At 44.5% G+C, this 26,531-nt stretch overlaps 1 long non-coding RNA gene and 1 pseudogene across 3 annotated transcripts in view; both read right to left on the bottom strand.

Moving 5' to 3' along the window:
* Positions 1-26,531, bottom strand: part of LOC140466798 (uncharacterized) — an 80,973-nt gene that overhangs the window by 43,590 nt on the left and 10,852 nt on the right. For all 3 annotated transcript variants that reach the window (XR_011955279.1, XR_011955281.1, XR_011955280.1), the window contains exons 4-5: positions 20,884-20,995; positions 12,002-12,136 (exon numbers count right to left, since the gene is read on the bottom strand). This is a non-coding gene — a long non-coding RNA (uncharacterized lncRNA). The remainder of the gene's footprint in view (positions 1-12,001; positions 12,137-20,883; positions 20,996-26,531) is intronic.
* Positions 26,303-26,406, bottom strand: LOC140467043 (U2 spliceosomal RNA; annotated as a pseudogene).

The following is a 26,531-nucleotide window of genomic DNA, read 5'->3' as shown; positions in this document are numbered from 1 at the left end:
AGTCGCTATAAAGATGCAGTAAAACCTCATGGCTCTTAAAATCGATCCCGTTGCTAAGGAAAGCCAACACAACATATGCCTTTTTAACAACCCTACCAACGTGTGTGGCAACTTGAGGGATCTCTGGACATGGACCCATGGTCTCTCTGTTCCTTCACATTGCCAAGTGTTGTGCCTTTCAACCTGTATTCTGTATTCAAATTTGAACTCCCAAAATAAATCACTTCACACTTTTCCAGATGGAACTCCATATGCCACTTCCAGCCCAGTTCTGCGTCCTGTCGAGTCCCATTACAACTGACAACAGCCCTCCACATTCCCCACCACTCCATCAAACTAACTAACCCACTTTCCAACATCCACATCCAAGTCATTTATAAAAATCACAAAGAGCAGAGTCCAAGAGCCGATTGTTGCAGAACACCACTGGTCATTGAACTCCAGGCTCAATACTGTCCATCTGCTGCTACCCTCTTACTTCTCTGGTCCATCCAATCCTGTATCCAGATAGACCGATTGCCCTGTATCCCAATCATCCTTCTTTTCTGAATGAGCCATCAATGTATTCTGTCATATCCTCAAAGAATTCAATAAGGTTTGTCAGCCCTCACAAACTCATGATGACTGTCTCTAATTTAACTATGGTTTTCCAAGTAGTCATAAATCCTGTCTTTAGAGTCCTCGCCAATAATCTGCACACCACAGACATTAGACCAAATCTGTAATTCCCAGAATTCTACCTCCGTAACATGGCTCAGACTCTACAAATCTTCCCTCCTCTGCCATGTTCCCCAGAAGGGCACTGTAGGGTGATGGGGGTTACAGAGATAGGGACAAATATCAGGGCAGGAGGATTTTGCAGACATTAGGAGGGTTGCAATGCCAAAAGAAGGCTTCAGTACTTGTGAGGTGTCATGGTGATGAAGGCATTTGATGAGGGAGGGAGGGAGGGAGGATTGTAGGGAATTAAGAGGTTTCACAGTTTAGGTGCTTTGTTAGGACAGTAAGAGGTTACTGAGTTGGGGAGGGTGTAAGCATTGGTGGATATTACATAAACATGGGGTTTTAATTGCAATGGCAGGAAGAGGATGCAGGAAGCTGGAGAGTATGGGGTCTGAACGAGGTTACACAAATGGGAAGAGTTGTCAGGAGTGGAGGAGTTTACAGAGACAGCAATGGTCTGATCTGGAGCAGAGGACCCAGATTGGGAGGGATGTGGGGACTGGAGGTGATTTCACAGGGAGGGAGGACCATAGACCCACAGGAGGTTACAGAAATGTGGGGCTGACGGGTTCATGGAGTTGGGAATGTTGGGAGGGTTAGAGAAGTTTACAGGGATAAGGATGTTTGTAGGACAGGGCTGGATTACACAGACAGGGACTGTTTTAGGGAACTGAGCAGATTACAGAGATAAAGAGGTTTGTATCATCTGGAGGAACAAACAGAGATATGGGGGGTCATCGTGACTGAAGATGTTTATAGGTATAGGAAGGCTTAGGTTCTGGGAGTTATTTAGACATGAAGGCTGTGGAATCTGGATTTTTTTTGAAAGATTGACGTAGCAAGTTTGGTTGGAGACAGTTTCACAGATAAGGGAGCATTGCACAAATAGGAGGAAGTTCCTGCTGTAGGGAGGGTTCGATAGGAGAGTGATGTTTACACAGATAGGGGTGTAAGAGCTGGAGAAGGTAATGGAGATGGGTAAATGGATGGAGATACCGGAGGAGTTTACATTGACACAGTGGGTGATAGTGACGGGAGGATATTACATAGTTATTGAGTCTTGTAGGAACAGGACTGGGAGACGTACAGGCATTGGAGTACGATCTACAGATCGGGAGTGTTGCAGGGACCTGAGATGATAACACAGATAGGGATGGTGGTAGGATCTCCACAGACTGATGGTGTTTAGGGACTGGAAGATGTTATGTAGATAGGGAGGGCTGTAAGAGCTGCAGGAGCTTATGGAGAGTTGAAGAGTTGCAGCAGTTCACAGAGGAAGGGTTCTCCAACAGAATAGATTACAGATAGTGAGGGTTGTGTGGCCTGAGAAAGTTAAAGAGAGGGGAGTTTTCAGGAGCGGAAGATATTACACTGACAGGGACAGTTGAAGAGACTGAAGCAAAAATGCATGGAGAAGGTTACACAGATAGGGAGGTTAGTAGGGACCGAAGATGAATACACAAACATGGAGGGTTGTATTGTTAGACGGAGCTTAGAGGGTTAGGGACTGGTGTAGGGATTTACACAGATAGATTAGATTAGATTAGATTACATTACAGTGTGGAAACAGGCCCTTCGGCCCAACAAGTCCACACCGACCCGCCGAAGCGCAACCCACCCATACCCCTACATTTACCCCTTACCTAACACTATGGGCAATTTAGCATGGCCAATTCACCTGACCTGCACTTCTTTGGACTGTGGGAGGAAACCGGAGCACCCGGAGGAAACCCACCCAGACACGGGGAGAACGTGCAAACTCCACACAGTCAGTCGCCTGAGGCGAGAATTGAACCCAGGTCTCTGGCGCTGTGAGGCAACAGTGCTAACTGCTGTGCCACCGTGCCGCCCACAAAGATAGGTAAGGTTGTGTTTTTGGAGAAGGTTACAATGATACAGATAGTGTTAGGGAGTGTTTAATGGACTACAGAAGAGCTCAGAAAGAATGAATTATGGGGAGTGGAGGAGATTACAGACACAGAGATGGCTGTCGGTTTGAAAAGAGCTTCTACAGAACATCAGTGCTGTAAGGCTGGAGGGAGGTTACATTAATAAGGGTTACCTGCACTTAATGACTTTTTTTGATATAGAGAAAGTCTCAGAACTGGACTGTCAAAAGAAAGTATAGACAGTCCAGATGAGTTTACAGAGATATAAATGTTTTTGGGGGTTTCAGGATGGAACAGTGATTGGGAGTGCTGTAACGAATGGCAACAGTTATAGGGAGGGTTCTAAAAGCAGGAAGAGGTGACAGTCATATCAATCGTGGTAAGGACTGGAGAAGCTTACATTGCCAAGGAATTTTTTTTAGAGACTGTTGGAGATTACACATAAAAGGAGAGTGTTGGAGATGAGGCAAGGTTCAAGAGACAGGGATGGTTGACAGGACTAGGCAATAACCTGAATAGAATCTCCACAGTGTGGAAACAGGCCATTCGACCCAACAAGTCCACACCAACCCTCTAAAGAGTATCCTCATCAGACCCATCCCTCTCCATGTCCAATAAACCCTGCATTTCTCTTGGTGAACTCACCTAAAACAAACTTGCCTGAATACTTGTCAATTTATGATAGCCAATCCAGTATCGTTCAAATGTTGGGCTATGGCAGGAAACCAGAGCACTCTGAAGAACATGCAACGTCGGCCAAGGCTGGAATTAAAGCCAAGTTTCAGGCTGATTATACAGAGCACTGCAGAGATTGGACTAGGTCACAAAGTTCACAAGGGTTTATTGGAACAGGAGGAAAATATAGTCAGCAACAGGAGAAGTTTACATAGATGGTGTCCAAGAGAGGGACTGGAGGAGGTTAATGCAATAGGGAAGGTTGTGGATTCTCTCGACAATTAGAGGTAGGGACAGTTGGGGAAACTGGATGAAGTTAGTAATACTTAGAGTTGTACACACTGGGTCAGGTTACCAAGTTAGCAAGGATTCTATGGACTGGTTAAGGTTATGAACAGATGCAGTTGTGGGAATGTGAATTGCTGCAACAATTGAGAGGATATTTCAGGCACATAGATGGTTTCAGTAGCTGCAGGATGTTCGAGAGCTAGGAAGGCTAGTACTGACTGGAGGTGGTCAGAACTAAGGAACATTGTAGTAATGGGAGTTAGTCATAGAGACAGAGAAGATTGAAGAGAGAGAGGGCAAGGTTACAGATTTCGTGAGCGTTCAGGTGGCTTCAGAACGTTACACAAAGGGAGGGTTGCCAGGAAATGCTGTAGGAACTGGAGGGCTCTGTACAGACAGTGAGGTGAAATGGGTGGTGAAAGGTTAGAGGAAATGAGGCGCTGGAGCACAGGATGGAGGAGTGCTGTTGGGACTGGAGAAGGCTACAGTGACATCATGTGCTGGAGAGGCTGGAGGAAGGTACACAGATGGGCAGGTCAGTAAGAGCTGGATGTTACAGACAGAGTGGGCTGTAGGTGCTAGACAAGATGACAAACATAAGGATTTTTATAGTGTTTTGGTGATAGTGGCCATAACACTAGGTTTCAAAGTCATTTTGGAAAAATATAAGGATAGTGCAGAAGTGAAGACGCCAAAATTGTGGAAGCCCCCTAATCATTAGAATATCACCATCACTGGGCATTATCACTATCACGAGACAGGATCTGCCAAACACAGACTGGGAGGAACTATTTGCTGTTGGGTTCATATTCAGAAAGAGGAAGTATGTCAAAGTGATACAGGGAGAATTTTCAGGAATAAAAGAATGACTAGGGTAGGAATAGGTCCAGTCAAGGATACTAGTGGGAAGTTGCGTGTGGAGGCTAAAGAGATTGGGGAGATACTGAATGAATACTTTTAGTCAGTATTCACTCAGGAACAGGACATTGTTGCCGATGTGAATACTGAGTCACAAGTAATTAGAATGGACGGCTTTGAGGTATGTAGGGAAGAGGTGTTGGAAATTCTGGAAAGTGTGAAAATAGAGAAGTCCCCTGGGCCTGATGGCATTTATCTGGGATTCTCTGGGAAGCAAGGGAGGAGATTGCAGAGCCATTGGCCTTGATTTTTATGTCCTCGTTGTCTACAGGAATAGTGCCAGAAGACTGGAGGATAGCAAATGTGGTTCCCTTGTTCAAGAAAGGGAGTAGGGATAACCCTGGTAACTATAGGCCGGCGAGTCTCACTTCTGTTGTGGGAAAAGTCTTAGAGAAAATTGTAAGGGATAGGATTTATGAACATCTGGATAGGAATAACGTGATCAAGGATAGTCAGCATGGTTTTGTGAAGGGCAGGTCGTGCCTCACAAACCTTATTGAATTCTTCGAGAAAGTGACTAAGGAGGTGGATGAGGGGAAAGTGGTAGATGTGGTGGATATGGATTTTAGTAAGGCGTTTGATAAGGTTCCTCATGGTAGGCTACTGCATAAAATACGGAGGTATGGCATTGAGGGTGAGTTGGAGGTTTGGATTAGAAATTGGCTGGCTGGAAGAAGACAAGAGGGTAGTAGTTGATCGTAAAGGTTCATCTTGGAGTGCAGTTACCAGAAGTGTTTCGCAAGGATTTGTTTTGGGACCATTGCTGTTTGTCATTTTTATAAATGACCTGGAGGAGGGGCTAGAAGGTTGGGTGAGCAAGTTTGTGGATGATCCGAAAGTCGGTGGAGTTGTTGACAGTGAGGAAGGATGTGTCAGGTTACAGCGGGATATAGATAAGCTGCAGAGCTGGGCAGAAAGGTGGCAAATGGAGTTCAATGTAGCTAAGTGTGAGGTGATTCACTTTGGTATGAGTAACAAAAAGATGGGGTACTGGGCTAATGGCCAGATACTTGGTAGTGTGGATGAGCACAGAGATCTTGGTGTCCATGTACACAGATCTCTGAAAGTTGCCACCCAGGTAAATAGTGCGGTGAAGAAAGCATATGGCGTACTGGCTCTTATTGGTAGAGGAATTGAGTTCCGGAGTCCTGAGGTCATGTTGCAGTTGTATAAGACTCTGGTGCGGCCACGTCTGGAGTATTGTGTGCAGTTTTGGTTGTCATACGATAGGAAGGATGTGGAGGCACTGGAACGGGTGCAGAGGAGGTTTACCAAGATGTTGCTCGGTATGGTAGGAAGATCGTATGAGGAAAGACTGAGGCACTTGGGACTGTTTTCATTGGAGAAAAGAAGGTTTAGGGGTGACTTGATAGAGGTGTACAAGATGATTAGGGGTTTAGATAGGGTTGACCATGAGAACCTTTTTCCACGTATGGAGTCAGCTATTACGAGGGGGCATAGCTTTAAATTAAGGGGTGGTAGGTATAGGACAGATGTTAGGGGTAGATTCTTTACTCAGCGAGTCATGAGTTCATGGAATGCCCTGCCAGTAGCAGTGGTGGACTCTCCATCTTTATGGGCATTTAAATGGGCATTGGATAGGCATATGGAGGATAGTGGGCTCGTGTAGGTTAGGTCGGCTTGGATCGGCGCAACATCGAGGGCCAAAGGGCCTGTACTGCGCTGTATTCTTCTATGTTCTATGTTCTATGTTCTAATTCAGGGCCAGTGTGTTCTGCGAAGAGTGAATGACAAAGGCAGTAACTCCAGTGAATACTGGTCAAGTGATATCATGAGTTTGATAATGGAAATACAATGTGATGAAAACAGGCAAAGACCGACCAACATATAGTCAGTGCAAGGGGATCCTTCAAATGACAAGCAAATAATGGGCATTAAATATCCTTGGCAGATACTGTTAAGGAGAGTCGACAAGGTATTTAATGAGTATAGTTGGAGCAAGAGGATTCCCAGGCAAACAGCGAGGCTTTTTAGAAACCAAAGGGACAATCTGTGCATGGAGCCAGAGGAAGTAGGTGAGGTCTTCAATGAATATTTCCCGTCTGTATTCACACAGGAGAAAGGCATTGTAGCCGGGGATTTCAGTTGGGATGGTGAGGTTCTAGAACATGTGAAGATCAATAAGGAGCAGATATTAAATATTTTCACAGTCATAAATGTGGAGAAATCCCCAGTGCCCAATGAAATGTATCCCAGGCTAATATGGGAGAAAAGGGAGGAAATTGCTGGGGCCCTAATGAATATATTTAATATTTTGCTGGCCACAGGTGAAGTGCCGAATGACTGGAGGATCGCTAATGTGGTACCTTTGTTCAAGAAGGGCAGCAGAGATAGGCCAGGTAATTACAAAGCAGATAGTCTGACAGCACGGTGAGGAAATTATTCGAAACAATTGTGAGGATGAATAAACACTTCCAAAGGCAAGGATCACCTCGGCATTGTCATCGTGGATTTGGTCGAGGGAGATACTGTCTGAGGAATTCAGGTCAGTTTTTTTGAAATGGTGTCTAAAAATATTGATGAGGGCAGTGCAGATGATGTGGTTTACATGGACTTGAATAAGGCCTTTGACAAGGTATTTCATGGAAGGCTGGTCCAAAAGGGAAGAGCCACTGGGATCCAAGGCAAGTGGGTAATTTGGATACAAAATTAATGGATAGACTTCTTCGTATTTGAAATTCTTTCAGCAGTGGGTGTACCACAGGGATCTGTGCAGGAACCATTGCTGGTGATTCTGTGGAATAATAACTCCGATGTGAAAGCAGAAGGAATCATTATTAGGTTTGCAGATGACATTAAAGGTTGTCCACAGTGAGGGGGATGGTCTCAGTATGCAGGCTGATATCAATCAATTGATAAACTGAGCAGAGTAATGGCAGATGGAGTTGACTTCTGATCGCTGTGAGGTAATGCACTGTGGGAGGTCTAATCAGTGAACGATATACATCATGGATGGTAGGCCCTCCTGGAGTACTGAGGAACACAGGGACCTTGGTGGGCAAGTCCATGGATGTCTGAAGGTGTCAGCACAGGTTGACAGGGTGGGGAAGGCACCTGAACTGGGAGCAGGAGGGGGGACCCATATCCTGGTGGGGCAAATTGATAGAACTGCTTGAGAAGCTATAATCTAATCTGGCAGGGTGTTGCACCTTAATCAGTCGTAAGGCCAGAAAGAAGATTGAGGTTGGTGCACAAGTTAAAGCCAGCAATTTCAGCAGACAAGGCAGGCAAGAATATAGCAGGAAATGGGAGGGGGGAGAACTGATGATTGACCTGCATTTATTTCAATGCAAGGGGCCTGACAGCTAAGGAAGGTGAACTCAGGGCATTAAATGGAACATGGGACTGGGAGATTATAGTTATTACAGAAACACAGCTGAGGGAGGGGCAGGACTGGCAGTTCATTGTTTCAAGGTAGAGATGCTACAGGAAGCATCGAAGGGGAGGCAAGAGAGGACACGTGGTTTTGATTGCATGAATCATCACAGCAGTACTTAGAGAGGATATTCCTGTGGGATCACCCAGTGATGCTATGTTAGTGGAACTGAGAAATAAGAATGGGTCATCACTCTGACACGATTGTCCTACTGACCCCGAATAATCAGTGGCAGACTGAGGAACAAACATATCAGGAGATCTCAAATATCAATCATAATAATAGGGCTGTTATGGTAGGGGTTTTTAAACTTTCCAAACCAAGACTGGGACTGCCAGTGTTCAGTGTTTGCAAGGGAGGAATTTGGTAATTGTGTTCCAGAAAACTCCCAATCAATATGTAAATGGCCTGAAAAGAGAAAGGGGCAAAACCTGAACTCCCCTTGGGAAACAAGGTAGGGAAAGGGACTGAGGAGTGAGTGGGAAAGCATTTTGCCAAAGTGACCACAGTTCTATTAGTTTGATAATAGCGATGGAAAAGGACAGGGCTGGTCTACAGTCTTGATCGTATTAGCCAGGAACTTTCAAAAGGTGACTGTGGAGTTTTATTTACAGGGAAAGGGAAGTCTGACAAGTGAGAATATTTTAAAAGTGAGATAAATTTAAAAGTGAGATCACCACCAGCATGTTCCTATTTGTGTGCAGGTCAATGCTGACAGCATTCGGAAACACTGGTCTGATCAAGGAAAAGGGGGCACATGTCAGGTATAGCCAGCTGGATCAAGGGAATCCCTGAGGATCACAGGGGCTTTAGGAATACACTTTGGGTAGAAATCAGGAATGCAGAAAGGGTACATGAAATAGCCTCAGCAGAGAATGATAAGGAGAATCCAAAAGTGATTGTATAAATATATTAAAGCAAAAGAGTAACTCCAGACAAAATAGTGTCCCTTAAAGATCAATGAGACCCTTGGGGTGTGGAACTGCAGGATATGGCTAAGACCTTAAACACATTTTTTACTCCAGAACTTACCATGGACAAAGACTGGGGAACTCAGGGAACAAGAGTAATACGTTAGACCATATTTGGAGTTCTCTGCAATTCCAGTATTTCCGTTATAGGAAGGATATTGTGAAAGTTGAAAGTGTTCGGAAAAGATTTACAAGATGTTGCCAGGGTTGTTGCTGAATAAGCTGGGGTGATTTTGCCTGGAGCATCGAAGACTGAGTGGTGACCTGACAGAGGTTTATATAAACATGCGGGGTATGGATTGGGTAAACATTCAAGTTCTTTTCCCAGGGATTGGAGAGTCCAAAGCTAGAGGGCATAGGTTTAAGATTGAAAGGGAAAAGGTTTAAAAGGGACTGAAGGGACAGCTTTTATATGCACACGGCGATGTGTGGAATGAACGGAGAGAGAAAGTAGCAGATATTGATACTATGACAACATTTAAAAAGGTATCTGGATGGGTATATGAATAATAAGGGTTTAGAGGTACATGGGCCAAATGCTGGTAAATGGAATGGATGTATTTAGATCTTCTGGTCAGCATAGATGGACCGAAGGGTCTGTTTCCATGCTGTCCATCTCTATGACTTGAAAAGAGTGTATGTTATAGATGAGGTGGTGCTGGAGATTTTAAAACACAAAGGTATGGAAAGCCCCAGGACCTGATTAAGTGTATCACAGGACATTGTGGGATGCTAGGGAAGAAATTGCGGAGCCCCGAGCAAAGATATTTGTACCATTGACAGCCATGTGTGATGTGCTGGAAAGGCTGGAGGGTGGCATAATGGGCAGTGAAGGAGGTGTTTTGAGATTACAAAGGGATATTGATGAAATGGGTGAATAGGCTGAAAAACTGTAGATGGAATTCAATCTGAATAAATTTGAGGTAATGCATTTGGTGAAACAAACAAGGGTAGAGTTTATACAATTAATGTTAGGGCCTCGGTTAGTGTTTTAGAGCAAAGGGACCTCTGGGTTCAGATACATAATTCTTGAAGCTTGCATCACAGGATGGATAAGACAGTGCTTGGCATGCTTGACTATTGCTCAGCCCATTGAGTGTAGGATTTGGGACGTCATGTTGAGATTGCGCAGACATTTGTGAGGCTTGTTCTGCAATACTCCATCGAGTTCTCGTTGCATAGTTATGTGGAGGATATTATTCAGCTGCAGGGGGTTCAGAAGAGGACGCTGCTGGATATGGAAGGCTTGAGTTCTGAAAAATGGCTGGATAGCTGAGTCTTTTTTCACTGGAGCCTGGAGGTTGAGACGTGATGCTATAAAATTTATTTTTAAAAATTAGGTATATAGATCGATTTAATGGTAGTTGTCTTTTCCGCAGGATGGGGGAGTCTCAAGAGGAGGGACCACAGTTTTAAGGTTAGAAGAGAGAGATGTTCAAAAAAAAAAGACATGGGGCCAAATTGTTACACAGAGGGTGTTTTGATTGTGGAATGAACTTCCTGAGGAAGGGTGGATGTGAGTACAATTACAACGTTTAAAAGACAGAGATGCTAAACGAGTCTTTTGCATCAGTTTTTACTGTGTAAAAGGATATGGAAGATATAGAATGTAGGGAAATAGATGGTGACACATTGCAAAATGTCCATATTATAGAGGAGCAAGTGTTGGATGTCTTGAAATGCATAAAGGTGGGTAACTTCCCAGGACATGATCAGGTGTACCCTCGAACTCTGTGGGAAGCTAGAGAAGTGATTGCTGGGCCTCTTGCTGAGATATTTCTGTCATCGATAATCACAGGTGAGGTGCCAGAAGACTGGAGATTGGCAAACGTGGTGCCACTGTTTAAGAAGGGTAGTAAGGACAAGCCAGGGAACTATAGGCCAGTGAGCCTAACCTCAGTGGTGGGCAAGTTGTTGGATGGAATCCTGAGGGACAGATGTACATTTATTTGGAAAGGCAAGGACTGATTAGGGATAGTCAACATGGCTTTGTGTGTGGGAGATCATATCTCACAAACTTGATTGAGTTTTTTGAAGAAGTAACAAAGAGGATTGATGAGGGCTGAGCAGTAGATGTGATCTATACGGACTTCAGTAAGGCGTTCGACAAGTTTCCCCATGGGAGACTGACTAGCAAAGTTCGATCTCACGGAATACAGGGAGAATTAATGATTTGGATACAGAACTGGCTCAAAGGTAGAAGACAGAGGATGGTGGTGAAGGGTTGCTTATCAGACTGGAGGCCTGTGACCAGTGAAGTGCCACAACAATTGGGCTTAAGAATGGTAAATAGCCAAGGGTAAGTGAGTCCAAAATTCGAGGGTACAAACTGGAGATGAGAGAGCAAAGATTTAAAGAGGGAGCAGAGGGGCAACATTATCCACAGAGGATGGTGCACAGACAGAACGGACTGCCAGGGGCACATGGGAGAAACAAGAACAATTACATCATGGAAACACATTTGAGCAGGAACATGGAGAGTAGAAGGTTTGAAGAGCTAAGGGCCAACGCAGGCAAATGAGACTCATTCAGTATGTGAAACATGGGCAGCATTGATGAGTTGTACCACAGGTTCTGTTTCCATGCTGTATCACTCTGTATCCAGCTAAAGAGGATTACAGTATCGAAATAAAGCATGTTGTAGACACTGAAGCAAGTTACACCGATAGCGATGGGAGTCTGGAATGCAGTACATTTCAAATATGTGGAGGGACGATCAGGAAGGGAGGAGGTTACAGGGACAGGAACTGTTACAGGAATTAAAATGACTGAAGACACTGGTGCACAAGCCATGCCATAGGTACAGTGTTGCAGAGTAGTGAGTCTTAGCACAGTGTTGGAGGGAGAACAAAGAACAGAAAGATCCCATGCAGCATTCACAATATCTCGTCAGAGGCCTGCTTTCCCCTCTGTTGTCCTGATGCTCACTAAGACAGCACAGGCTTGGATTAATAACTATGAACTTCCCCATGCTGTCTCAGTGCAATGTAAGTTAATGTAGATGTGGTGATTGAGCCAGGGGTGTGTCTGTACTGTACTGTGCTCCCACTCCAGCACTGTATCTATGTCATGTCTTGTTAGCGATGTTAGGAGCCCTCTCATTGCTCTCTGCTCTGTGCACTGTGAGTGATCTCACTTACCTCACTGCAGGATTTATAGAAGGCTCCACAGCTTCATGCCCTTTGTCTCTCTGGCTGACCAATCATCTTCAATGAGGTGTTGGATGAGACACCCAGCAATTGGGAAGTCTATTGAGTCAGGAACTTCTTGAGTACCTACATGAGACAGAGAAATAAACAGAATGGAAACTTTGAATGATACAGTGAGGGTTATACATGGAGAATGGAAATGAGCCCCACAGATATCTGGAAAATCCCACTCCATTCCTGGCCTATGCTGCTGCATCTCTCCAGAGTGGAGACTTCTGTTGGCTCAGGATCAGGAGTAACTGCAAGAGCGGGAGGCGCTGACAGAGGCAGCAATTAGATCCACACAGTGAGGGATACCACATGGAGAGAGACTGAGTGATATCACCAGAGTGCTGGAAGACTTCAGGATCACATAGTCATGTTGGAAGAATGGGTTTAGCTTCATGATGCCCTGGTATCAGTTCTCAGGGATGAGCAGCCAGTGAGCAGGTGAAGTGATGGCTGAGTGGTATTATTGCTAGAGCATGTATCCAAAGACTCAGCGAATGTTCAGGGGAAGTGAGGTTGAATCCCACCATCAATAATTTTAAAAATAGTAATTAACAATCCATAAATAAATATGAAAACATTTCTGATGTACAAAAAACCCAAATACTTGTCCTTTAGATAAGGACATCTGCTCATCCTCACATGGTTTGCACGACGTACACACAGTAAGGTGTTTGCCTCTCAATTACCCTCTAAAATGACCGAGCAAGTTTCTCAGCTTAAAGGCAGCTAGGGCTGGGCAAGAAAGGCTGGTCAGCCAGAGACACCCACATCCCATACCTGATTTAAAAAATAATCCATTAGGATGGTCCCACTGGAACCGTGCTGGGACCAGGGTCCTGGCCAATCATGTTGATAGGTTTATGGACAGGGCTTTCAACTGACAGAGAGGAAGCAGGGACAGGGTTCAGGTGAAAGGAGCTTTCCAAATCCAAAGGGAAAAGGGGAAGTATGGGAGCAGCATGGGAATGTGGCTGAAGACAAGCAGAAAGGACAGGATGGGTCAGAGTTTAACTAAAACTGTACATCAGGGAATCGGTTTGTGACAAGAAATTGTGGGAAAGAGTAATTTTTTTTGGAATGGATAATGTCTCATCAATAAGGTAGATTGATTTGTGACACAGAGATAAAAGAGATTTAGATACCAGAGAGGCGTGGTTACAGGGCGAAAAAATGTTGGACATAAATATTGAATGGATCACAACCTTGCAGAAACTCAGGCAAAATGGGTACAGCTAATAATAATGGATAACAAAGGCATTACAGAGGAATCATTTGACCTCAGATCATGAAGTAGAGTCAGTCTGAATGTAAATTCTGACTACTACTTGCCAAGGACACAAGCAGCAGAACAGTTTTAGCCACCGAACTGCATTCCATTGCTCATCACTGCATTAAACAGGAACTCATTGGAATTTTTTAACAAACACTTTGTGATAATTTTGGGAAACTTCAATATTAACATAATCTGGGACAGTCACACTGACAACAGTGATATTGGAAGAGGAGTTCAGAGAATTTTTTTCAGTGTTTCTTTGAATAACAAATTGTGCAACTGGCTAGGGACATAACTATCTCAGAGCGATCATTGTGTGATCAAACTGAGTGAATGAGTAATGTCACCTGGAGAGATCCTCGGGGAAATTGTGATAAAATGCAGTTTAAAGAAATATAAGGTTTTAAAGTGAATCACAGAAAGGACACGCTACAACTAGAAACAAAAACAGCCAATTACATGGGTTTGAGGTGAGAACTGACCAAGGTAAAGAGGCGAAACAGACTGAAATATGTGTCTGTAAATGAACAGTGGAAAACATTTGAAGGAACAGTGTAAATCGCTCGACAAAAGAACATTCCATTGAAACAGACAAAACCTCAGCAAGAAATTCCCACCAGCCCCTCACTCAGGACAATTATTCGATTATGAGGCTTAGATGATCACCAAAAAGTACTTAAAATCCTGAAGTGAGAGTGTGTTTTAGGACTAAGTGTTAAAGGGATTGCAAAGAGTCTGTTAGCAAGAGGAGGGCAGTGGGAAGGTGAATCATTGTCAGGGTTCAATGACACGATAGGAACAGGGAGAGGTGAAGGTGCTGGAAGTGGTGAGAGTGTTACAGAGAGTGGTCAGGGCCTGAACGGTGTTACAAAGTCAGTATGGATTGCTGCAGCTGGGAGGGGGGGGGGGGGGGGGGGGGGGGTTTGCAGAGGTAGGGAGGGATATATGTATTTTTATCTATTCATTCATGGGATGTGGGTGTCACTGCTAATTACCTAGAGGACAGCTTAGAGTCAGTCATATTGCAGGGGGTCTGGAGTCACGTGTAGGCCAGACCAGGTTAGAATGTCGGATGTTCTACATAAAATGAGGTCAGTGAACCAAATGAGTTCTTCCGACTGATCAACAATGCTTTTCTGGTGGCCTGACCAATGTCTTGTACAGATACAACATGACGTCTCAACTCTTAATGCTCTGCCCAATGAAGGTAACCATCCCAAACGCCTGCTTCACCAGCCTGTCGACCTGTGATACCACTTTCAAGAACTGTGTACCTGCATCGCTGGGTCACTGATTGACAACACTACACAGGGCTCGAACATTAACCGTACATGTCCCACCCTGGTTTGTTTCACCAAAATGGCACACTTCACATTTATTTAATTAAACTCCATCTGCTATTCTTCAGAGCCCACTATCCCAGCAGTACTATTCATCCTGTTGATAACCTTCATCACTGTCCAGTTTACCACCAATTTCAGTGTCACTCAAAAAACTTACTTAACAGGAAACCAATATTCCCATCCAAACCATTTATCCAAGTGACAAGCAACAGTGGACCCAAAACACCGCTGGTCACATGCCTCCAATAGTCTGAAAAACAATATGTCTCCCATCAACCTTGGTCTCCTACCATAAAGCCCAATTTTCTGTCCAGTTGACTAGCTCCTCCTGAATGGTTAAAAACAATGACTGCAGATGCTGAAAACCAAATACTGGATTAGTGGTGCTGGAAGAGCACAGCAGTTCAGGCAGCATCCAACGAGCAGCGAACCCGTTAGCTCCTCCTGAATGCCATGTCCTTTTACACCGATCTGAGCTTATTACCCAGTTTATCATATGACATGTAGAACACCGAACAGTACAGAACAAGACCCTTCGGCCATGATGACATGTCAATCTTTTATCCAACTGTAAGATCAAAAACAAAATGGCAGATAGAGTTTATTTCAGATAAATGCAAAGTGCTGCATTTTGGGAAAGCAAATCTTAGCAGGACTTATACACAAAATGGTAAGGTCCTCGGGAGTGTTGCTGAATAAAGAGACCTTGGAGTGCAGGTTCATAGCACCTTGAAAGTGGAGTCCCAGGTGGATAGGATAGTGAAGGCGGCGTTTGGTATGCTTTCGTTTATTGATCAGAGTATTGAGTACAGGAGTTGGGAGGTCATGTTGCGACTGTACAGCACATTGGTTAGGCCACTGTTGGAATATTGCATGCAGTTTTGGTCTCCTTACTATCGGAAAGATGTTGGGAAATCTGAAAGGGTTCAGAAAGGATGTTGCCAAGGTTAGAGTATTTGAGCTGTTGGTAGAGGCTGAACAGGCTGGGGCTGTTTTCTCTGGAGCGTCTGAGGCTGAGGGTGACGTTACAGAGGTTTACAAAATTATGAGGGGCATGGATCGGGTAAATAGACAAAGTATTTTCCCGGGGGTTGGGGAGTCCAGAACTAGAGGGCATAGGCTTAGGGTGAGAGGGGAAAGATATAAAAGAGACCTAAGGGGCAATTTTTTCACACAGAGGGTGGTACGTGTATGGTATGAGCTGCCAGAGGATATGGTGGAGGCTGGTATATTTGCAACATTTAAGAGGCATTTGAATGGGTATATGAATAGGAAGGGTTTGGAGGGATATGGGCTGGGTTCTGGCAGGTGGGACTAGATTGGGTTGGGATATAGGGTCGGCATGGACGGTAGGACTGAAGGGTCTGTTTCCATTGCTGTACATCTCTATGACTCTAACTTCCATACCCTTCATTATCATCCATGTGCCTATCCAGAAGTATATTAAATGTCCCTAATGCATCTAGTTTTACTGCCACCGCTGGCAGTGCATTCCACTCAGCCACCACTCTGTATTTAACAAACCTACCTCTGAAATCTCCCCTTAACCATCCGCTAATCACCCAAAAATTATACCTCCTTGTAATAGCTATTTATGTCAGGGTAAAAAATCTCTTTCTATTCACTCAACCTTAAGTAAGTTTCCTTCTTCCTCTTGACTAGATGCTAAGGTCCATGTGGACAACGTTGACTGCTCTGCCTTCATCTATCTTTGGCCACCTCCTCGAAGAGTCAATCCGGTTTGTGAAGCATGGTTTTCCACTCACAACGCCATGCTGGCCACCTCGAATCAGCCCGTGCCTTTGTAAATATACGTAGCTCCTTTCTCTCAGAATCTCCTCCAACAACTTCCCCATCACTGGGCTCATGGGGCTGTAACTTCCTGGCTTTTCCCTGCAGCCCTTAAGTGATGGAACATCATTAGCCACCCTCCCGTCTTCCAACACCTCACTGTGCCCGTTGATAATATAATTATCTCTGTAAGGGACACTGCAATCTGTTCCCTAGCTTCCCGCAATATTCTAGGATTGACCTAATGAGCTACTGAGGATTGATCTACCTTTATTTGTATTAAGATTCCAGCACTTTCCCTTCTCTGTTGAGGATTCTTTCCAAGACATCACTATTTATTTCCCAAGTTCCCAAGCTTCCATGTCTTTCTCCACAGTAAATATTGACAAGACTGTTTTGTCTGATATCTCAGCCATCTCCTCGGGTTCCACACATAGGCGACCTTATTGATAGTTAAGGGGCCCTATTCTCTAACAAGTTACTCTTTGGCACTTACTGAAACTTGTGTAAAGGCTTCTGATAATTCAAATACACCATATCACCTATACCACTACACCCCTCCTGCAAACTTACAATTCTGCCATTTATATTCACACCAACAAATTAAATCGAACAGACTCAAAAACAAATTCTCTTTTATCAAATGTGTTTTTAAGTGTTTCTAAATATTGACATATTTTTTCTAACAAATTCAGTATGCTCCCGAGGTACTGTCAGGCTAACAATATTTGGTTTGAGACTGACAGCAGAAAGGGTTGTGGGAGTTCTTGTTTATCAATATGAAAAAGGTAGCTTACAGGGTCAGCAGGTAATAGAGAAGGCAAATCAAATGCTGGCATTTATTACAGGGGAATGGAGTCTAAAAATAGGGAGGTCTAGCTAAAACTATGCAAGGTACAAGTCAGACTACACCTAGAATATTATGAACAGTGTGAGTGCCCGAAGGAAAGATATTGTCATAGTGTAGGCAGGTCAGAGAAGGATCACTCGGCTGATCCTGGGAATGCAGGGATTTTCTATTGAGAAGAGGTGGAGTAGATTGAGATTGAACCCATAACCCATTGAAGTTTAGAAAATGAGAGAGAAATGGAATGAAACGTACAAGATTTGGGCGGCACGGTGGCACAATGGTTAGCACTGCTGCCTCACAGCGCCAGAGACCCGGGTTCAGTTCCCACCTCCGGTGACTGTGTGGAGTTTGCACGTTCTCCCCGTGTCTGCATGGGTTTCCTCCGGGTGCTCCGGTTTCCTCCCACAGTCCAAAGATGTGCAGGTCAGGTGAATTGGCCATGCTAAATTGCCCGTAGTGTTAGGTAAGGGGTAAATGTAGGGGTATGGTGTGGGTTGCGCTTCGGCGGGGCGGTGTGGATTTGTTGGGCTGAAGGGCCTGTTTCCACACTGTAAGTAATCTAATCTAATTCTGAGGGGGTCTGTTTGGGCAGATGCTGGCAAGTTAGAAAATAGCACAGTACAGCACAGCAACAGGCCCTTTGGCCCACCATGTCTGTGCTGTCCATGATGCCATTCTAACTCATACTATCTGCCTGCACATGGTACATATCCCTCAATTCTCTGCCAGTTCATGTTTCTGACTAAATGCCACTTCTAAACTTTACTCACATTTCTGTTTCTTTGCCCTCCCCCGATGACATACATTCCCACTGTAAAAAAAAACTTGACTCACGTATCTCATTTAAACTTACTCTTTCTCATTTTAATCCTCTGCGCACAAGCATGTGAATCATACACATTGCAAAAGAGATTTTGCCTACCCACTATCCCTCTCCAAATGTTATATTCCTGTATCTGGTCACCTGTCAGACTCATACTCTCGCAAAACAATCCAACTTTGTTTAATTTCCCCTTACACCTAACACACCCTTAAAAACGCTAACACAGGCAACGTGCTGATAAACCCCTTTTGCACCCTCTCCAAAGCCTCCACATCCTTCCTGTTGTGTGGAGATGAGAACTGCACACAGTACTCCAAATGTGGCCAAACAAACGTTTATACAATTACAACATCAGATGCAAATCTATACTCAACATTGTGACCGATGAAGGCCAGTGTTCCATTTGCTTTCTTTCCAATCTTCTGTTGCCATTTTCAGGGAGTTACTGACTTGCACCAACAGTCTTCTGTACATTAATGTCCCTCAGTATCCTAACTTTCTTCTTGAATTTGACATGACCTCACACTTGTCCAGATTAAACTAAATTTCCCATTTCTCTGTATATCTTTCTAACTGATATGTAACCTCCTGCAACCTTGGAGCTCCTTGCTCATTAATCCCAATTCAACCAATTTTCATGTCACCTGCAATAATTATATTTGTCACTGCCTTTCGTTTCAATTGTGTGAGAATCTGTAACCAGCGGGCAGAAAATCCTAGCAAGGGCTCACCCATTTAAGATGGAGATGAGGTGGAATGTCTTCACTCACAGGGTAGTGACTCTGTGGGAATTCCAGACTGCAGGGGATTGTCGAGGCTGGGTCAATAAGAATATTTACAGCAGAGATGGTTAGATTTTAATGAATCAGAGAAACAAGGGTTTTGTGGGAAAGGCAGGAAAGTAGTTGAAGATCATCAGGTCAGCCATGATCTGATTGAAGGACAGAGCAAACTCAATGGGCCAAATGGCCTCATTCCCCTCCTACATGTCATGGTCTGAACTCAAACTCAATATGCCTTGCATAATATTATGGGTCTCTGCTCAAAAAAACTCCTTTATAATGGGATTATTAGATATTTATTATTACACAGTATTTGATCTACAATAGACAATATTGTTGATAGCTCCTTAATATGATGTTATAGAAAACATTCTCATATACAATCCAGGATTCCATTCATTACAGCCCTGATATTCATTAGTTATCCAGTCGGGATGGAGACCACTGTCACACACAGTCACTGTACTGCCTTTGCAACAAATACATTCAGTGTCTTGGCGGTAACCATATTGACATTACCATCACTGGTTGGTGCATATAAAAGAATTCCTGCTAATGATTGCTGCTCCATTCTAATTCTCAGCTCCACCCAAGTGGACTCCAACGTTTGATCTTCAGATCTACGTAACAGTCTCATTAATGCATTACCCTCATCCTTTATTCAAAACTGTTGATTTTTTTGCCCAGTCTGCCTCTTGGGACTAGATTGGGTGGGGATATCTGGTCGGCATGGATGGGTTGGACCGAAGGATCTGTTTCCAAGATGTACATCTCATTGACTCTATGACTCTATCCCAAAGACCCTTCAATATTCCCTTCCCAGCGATGGTGATTCTGCAGCTACATCTCCGGAATGACAGTTCCATCATATCTGGTCACTGTCATTCCACCTGCCTTATGGCGAATACAGGTAGTCATTCATCAGTAGTGAGGAATTGAACGGATAGGTAGAGGTTACAGAGATAGGGAGGCTTACAGGGGCTCGAGGATGTTCGAGTTAAACAGAGTTACATGTGGTTCAGAATGTCAGTGGGACAAAGGGGTTTGGGGATTGGAAGAATTTACAGAGATAGAGGGAGCTGGATTAGATTCTAGAGATAGGGATAGGGATGGATGTAGGGAGAGGCAGGCAGAGTGAGAGGCACAGACAGGGGTTGTATCAGGTAGGAGAGTATTGTATATACTGACAGAGGTCTGGAATGTTGTAGTGATGGAAGACGTTTACAGATGTCAGGCACTTTCTAGGTTCTGGAGGCTACATGGATAGGAAGGCAATGCAGAATGCCAGGTTACTGGGTTGGAGACAGTTACACAAATGGGGAGGGTTGCACAATCTGAAAGAGGTTACTGTGGTCGGGAGGGGTGTGGGAGGCGGGAACCAGGGTGAAATTTAAAACAATTCAGATCAAAGAATTGGAGAAGGGTAAAGAGATTACAAGTTTTTCACAGCTCAGGAAGGGCTGTAGGAGCTGGAGAAGATTACCTAGGTAGGGACCGATGGAAAGGTTAAAGATAAATGCATTGACATGGGGAGGGGGTGGTTTTGGTAGGAGAAGCTCACAGGGATAGACAGGACTGTCGGGTTTACAGGCATAAAGGTACTTAGTACCTATTGGGGAAGTTTAGGGATCAGGGTGTTAGGGGTTAGAGAACCTGACAGAGACAGAAAGCATTGTGTTGACGAGTGGATATTCCAAACAGAGGAAGGATTATCGGGACTGGAGGGCATTACAGAGATCACTAATGCAGCATGGGCCAGGATTGATGCTTGGAACCGCCTGTGCTATCTCAGGAAGGACCAATACAGCAGAGGTGAGAGCAGGACCCTGACAAGATGGTGGGAATAAAGCCTAGGATGTTGCTGTTCCTTGCCCAGCACTATATTTTTGTCCCGTCTTCCAGGTCTGAATACAGAAGGTTACTAGCTCCACCCTGTGCTGTTTACTGTGAGTGACCTTACCGACTGCAGGATTTACTGAAGGCTCCAGATCTCCCTCTCCATCTCTCTCTGGCTGACCAAGCATCTTCAATGAGCTGATGGATGAGACAAGAGTTCGGAATATCCTGATTACCTGCATGAGACAGAGAAATAGACAGAATGGGAAGTTAGACTGATGCGGGGAGGATAACTCATGCAGAGTGGCACAGAGTCCAGCAGAGATCTCGAAAATCCCAGTCTCCATCCCTGGCCTGTGCTGCTGCGTCTCTCTGGAGTGGACAATTCTGTTGACTCAGGATCTCAGGCCAGCAGTAAGATAAGAAACGCTGACAGAGGCAGCAAATAGACCCACGCAGCGAGGGATACCACATGGAGATATAATGAGTGATATCACCAGAGTACAGGAAGGTGTCCGAAGACGTGGTTCTGATTCAGTGGGAACTGCTACCCGTACTCAGGGAGGAGTCAGCCATTATATTGGGATGGGCTCCACTGGTACGGTGCTGGGACCAATGTCCTTGTCAATCATATGACCAGGATTTTGCAGAGTGCTTTAAACTGAGCTTTAAAGAAAGCTAAGGGACAAATATTTCACACAGAGTGTGATACATTTTTGGAATGAGCTGCCAGAGGAAGTGGAGGAGGCTGGTATAATTGCAACAGTTGAAAGGCATCTGGATGGGTATATGAATAGGAAGGGTTTAGAGGGAGATGGGCCAGGTTCTGGTTAGTGCGAATGGATTGGCATGGACACATTGGACCGAAGGGTCTGTTTCCATGCTGTACATCTCTATGATTCTCTGACTCTAATTGCCGAAGTTTCAAATCACTGCAGTCAGTCAGTAATCTAGATAGAATTGTAAGGTCTTTTGGGGGTTACACATTTCGGGAGGATTGTAGGGACTTGATGATGTTGTATATGCAAGTAGGGTTATCGGGACTGAAGGTGGGAACAGAAATAGAGAGAACCGCAGGGGATTACAGAGATCTGGAGGCTCGTGGTCTCTGGTGGAAGTTCCACGTAGAGGGATGTTTGTGGAACTGCAAGACCTTGGAGAGATAGGCAGATTTGAAGGGGCTGGAGGGGTTTACAGATGCATGGAGAAATTTAGTGACTGGAGCATACAGGGATGGTGAGGGCTGGAGGAGATGCAATAATTTAGAAGGACTGTAGAAGCTGGGAAGGGTTCTCATGACAAGGAGGATTGTACGATTGTGAGGAGTTTACAAAGGTCGGGAGGTTGGAGCATTCTCAGTAATTAGTGGTTTGGAGCACTGTCCAGACTGGGGGAAGTTTCAGAATGATGGAGGAGTCGAGCAAAAGGAAGCAGTTGCAGAAAATCGAGCAACATAAACATGTCACTTCGGTGGTGTGCCACTGAGGGTCATCAGCAGGACAGTTGTCCTCATTAAAATGTACAGATCCTCAGGGAAATGGATAGGGTGGATGCTGAAAGGATGGTTCCTTCCACTTATGGGAGAGAGACAAACAAGCAGACTCTGTTTGACAAAAGTGGAGAAGGGGGAATTGTCTTTTTCTTCCATGGCCCAAACCTACTTCAGGTTTGTTCCCACACAGCTCAAAGGAATGCAATGCGATAACATTGGTCAGTTAGAATTGCAGGAGATACAAGACCAGGTTGGAAGGGCTGGAGGGAGTGAGAGAGAAGGGAGTTGTTCAACAGCTGGAAGGGTTTCCAGCGAGTGGACACGGTCAGGACTAGAGAACATAACACGCTCACTCATGAGATATGGCACAAGGTCAAACACAGCAGGAGGAACCCAAGCTCCATACCTGTCAGGGAGCTGCTCTCACCCAGTCTGGTGCCAAGCCCCACATACAAACAGAGTCTAGATTAGAGTGGTGCTGGAAAAGCACAGCAGGTCAGGCAGCATCCAAGGAGCGGGAACATCGACATCAGGCAAAACGTTGATTTTCCTGCTCCTCGGATGCTGCCTGACCTGCTGTGTTTTTCCAACACCACTCTAATCGAGACTCTGATCTCCAGCATCTGCAATTCTCACTTTTGCCACATAAAATCGGCATGAGGTTTCCCAACTGCTGGTGCTCAGAGTCCAGTGCATTCACCCCTGAACCAGTCGGTGAGGTATTTACACAGTTATACATTCTCCAGAAACCCTGTGTCCTAGCCGACATAAACTATTCTACCAAGCAAAGACCATCTGCACTCAGACTCCCTGGTGATACAACCCCGAGTGACAGTCTGCAGAGAACAACAGAATCCACGAATCCCCATTGCATGGGTCAGGGTTAATGACAAATATTTCATTCTTTTAAAAATGACAACTCCTCAATTCCTGCATCTCACAAAACTGTCATTTAAAAATATTAGAGTAAAGAATATTCTAAATGAAGGCTTTGATGAGGTGAGCTCTGGTCAGTCCTGTAGATCTGGACATTACAAGGTGCACGGATAATGCTTTCAACCAGAGCAGCGCCAGGTCAGTGTCAGGCACACAGACCGAATGGGCAAATAGATTCACACCAAAATTCACATCTCCCAGCCTGACAATCTGAAGCTGTGCTCACCATTCCGGTAAAGATCTCTAGAAACAGGACATCAGAGTCAGAAGGCTGGAGGTTGGCTATCGTGTTGCTACTATTTAAGGAAGGCAGTAAGGAAAAGCCAGGAACAATAGACTATTGAGCCTGACATTGGTGGGTATGTTGTTGGAGGGAATCGTGAGGGACAGAATGTACATGAATTTAGAAAGGCAAGGTCAAATTAGGGATAGTCAACATTGCTTTGTGAGTGGGAAATCATGTCTCACAAACTTGATTGAGTTTTTTGAAGAAATAACAAAGAAGATTGATGTGGGCAGAGCGGAGGATGTGATCTATATGGACTTCAGTAAGGCGTTCAACAAGGTTCCCCATTGGAGACTGGTTTGCAAGGTTAGATCTCACGGAATATAGGGAGAACTAGCGAATTGGTACAGAACTGGCTCAAAGGTAGAAGACAGAGTGGTGGTGAAGGGTTGGTTTTCAAACTGGAGTGCCACAAGGATCTGTGCTGGGTCCAATATTTTGCATGGTTTACATAAATGATTTGGATGTGAGCATAAGAGGTATAGTTAGTAAGATTGTAGATGACAACAAAATTGGAGGTGTAGTGGTCAGTGAAAGAGGTTACTGCCGATTACAATGGGATCTTGATCAGATGGGCCAATGGGCTGAGAAGTGGCAGACAGAGATTAATTCCGATATATGCAAGGTGCTGCATTTTGCGAAAGCAAATCTTTGCTGGACTTATACACTTAATGGTAAGGTTTGACGGAGTGTTGCTGAACATAGAGATATTGGAGTACAGGTTCATAGCTCTTGAAAGCAGAGTCGCAGGTAGGTAGGACAGTGAAGAAGGTAGTTGGTAAGTTTTTTTTATTGGTCAGAGTATTGAGTACAGGAGTTGGGAGATCATGTTGTTGCTGTACAGGACATTGGTTAGGTTACTTTTGGAATACTGTGAGCAATTCTGGTCACCTTCCTATCAGAAGGATGTTGTGAAACTTGAAAGGGTTCAGAAAAGATTTACAAGGATGTTGCCAGGATTGGAGGGTTTGAGCTATAGAGAGAGGTTGAATAGGCTGGGGCTGTTTTCCCTGGTGCATTGAAGGCCGATGGGGTGACCTTATCGAGGTTTATAAAATCATGAGGGGCATGGATAGGATAAATAGACAAAGTCTTCATCCTCGGGAATGGGAGTCCAGAACTGGAGGACACAGGTTTATATTTCTCTCCTCCAACCATAAAAGAGACTTAAGGGGAATTTTTTTCACGCAGAGGATGGTGCGTGTATGGAATGAGCTGCCAGAGGAAGTGGTGAGGCTGATACAAAGACATCTGGATGGGTATATGAATAGGAAGGATTTGCAAGATTATGGGGCAAATGCTGGTAGGTGGGACTAGACTGGATTGGGATATCTGGTCGGCATGGACAGGTTGGACAGAAAGATCTGTTTCCATGCTGTACATCTCTTTGACTCGAAGATCGACTGAATGGTCCAATCAAAGATGATCTGTGGTTCAAATCGTAACATCCTTCAGGCTCCACAACCCATTCTTGATCCCATCCTGCAGGCTCTATGAATCCCACTCCGTCTAACCTCCTGCAGGATCCACGTCCCTTCCTACATTAGTACCATCCACCAGGTTCTGCAGCCCTTCCTACCTCCATAACATGGCCCAGTCTCTACAAATCTTCCTTCCTTTGCAATGTTCCCCAGAAAGGCACTGGAGGATGTTGGCATTTACAGAGTTAAAGAAAGATATCAGGACTGGAGGATTTTGCTGGCATTAGGAATATAGGGACTTGAGGAGGTTTCACAGTTTGAGTGTTGTAGGGACTGGAGGAAGTTGCAAACAGGGATGGTTTCAGATTAGAGGACTCTGCAGAAAAAACATTACATGGTTAAAGGCAGGATTCTTAGCAGTAAGCATGAACAGAGGGTTCCTGTGTCCCTGAAGTTACCACCCAAGTTGAGAGGGTGTTAAGAAAGTGTAAGGTGTGTTGGCTTTCATGAGCAAGTATGGCTAAGACCCTAAACAATTTTTTCCCTCCAGAACTTACTGTGGACAAAGACTGGGGAACTCAGGGAACAAGAGTAATACATTAGACGACAATTGGAGTCCTCTGCAATTCCAACCTCCCTGCTATAGGAAGGATGTTGTGAAACTTTAAAAGGCTCAGAGAAGATTTACAAGATTTTGCCAGGGTTGTTGCTAAGTAAGCTAGGGCTATTTTCCTTGGAGCGTCAGAGACTGAGGAGTGACCTTACAGAGGTTCATATAAGCATGAGGGGCATGGATTGGGTAAACATTCAACGTCTTTTCCCAGGGGTTGGGGAGCCCAAAACTAGAGGACATAGTTTTAAGGTTAGAGGGCAAAGGTTTAAAAAGGGACTGAATGGACAGCTTTTTCACACACATGGTGATGTGTGTATGGAATAAGCTGAGAGAGGAAGTAATGGAGACTGATACAATTACAATATTTAAAAGGTATCTGGATGGATATATGGATAGTCAGAGTTTAGCGGTACATGGGCCAAATGCTGGTAAATGGGATGAATTTATTTAGATCTTCTAGTCAGCATAGATGAGTTGGACTGAAAGCTCTGTTTCCACGCTGTACACCTCTATTACTTGAAAAGAGTGCCTGTTAGAGAAGAGGTGGTGCTGGTGGTTTTAAAACACAAAGGAATGGAAAGCCCCAAGACCTGATTAAGTGTATCACGGGACATTGTGGGATGCTAGGGAAGAAATTGTGAAGCTACTAGCAAGGGTATTTGTACCATTGACAGCCATGTGTGATGTGCTGGAAGGCAGGAGTGTGGCATAATAGACAGTGAAGATTACAAAGGGATCTTGATGAAATGGGTGAATGGGCTGAAAAACTGCAGATTGAATTCAATCTGACTAAATACGAGGTAATGCATTTGATAAAACAAACAAGGGTAGAGCTTATACAATTAATACTGACAAGAACAGAACTACCCATGATCTTAGCCAAAAGGCCGAGAAGAGATATGATGAAGGGCTTTTGCCCGAAACGTCGATTTCGCTGCTCGTTGGATGCTGCCTGAACTGCTGTGCTCTTCCAGCACCACTAATCCCTTATACAATTAATGTTAGGGCCTCGGTTAGTGTTTTA

Source organism: Chiloscyllium punctatum, chromosome 44 (genome assembly GCF_047496795.1).
Source record: "Chiloscyllium punctatum isolate Juve2018m chromosome 44, sChiPun1.3, whole genome shotgun sequence".
Taxonomy (NCBI): domain Eukaryota; kingdom Metazoa; phylum Chordata; class Chondrichthyes; order Orectolobiformes; family Hemiscylliidae; genus Chiloscyllium; species Chiloscyllium punctatum.
The sequence above is the reverse complement of the archived record's forward strand: the minus strand, read 5'-3'. Positions and strand labels throughout refer to the sequence as shown.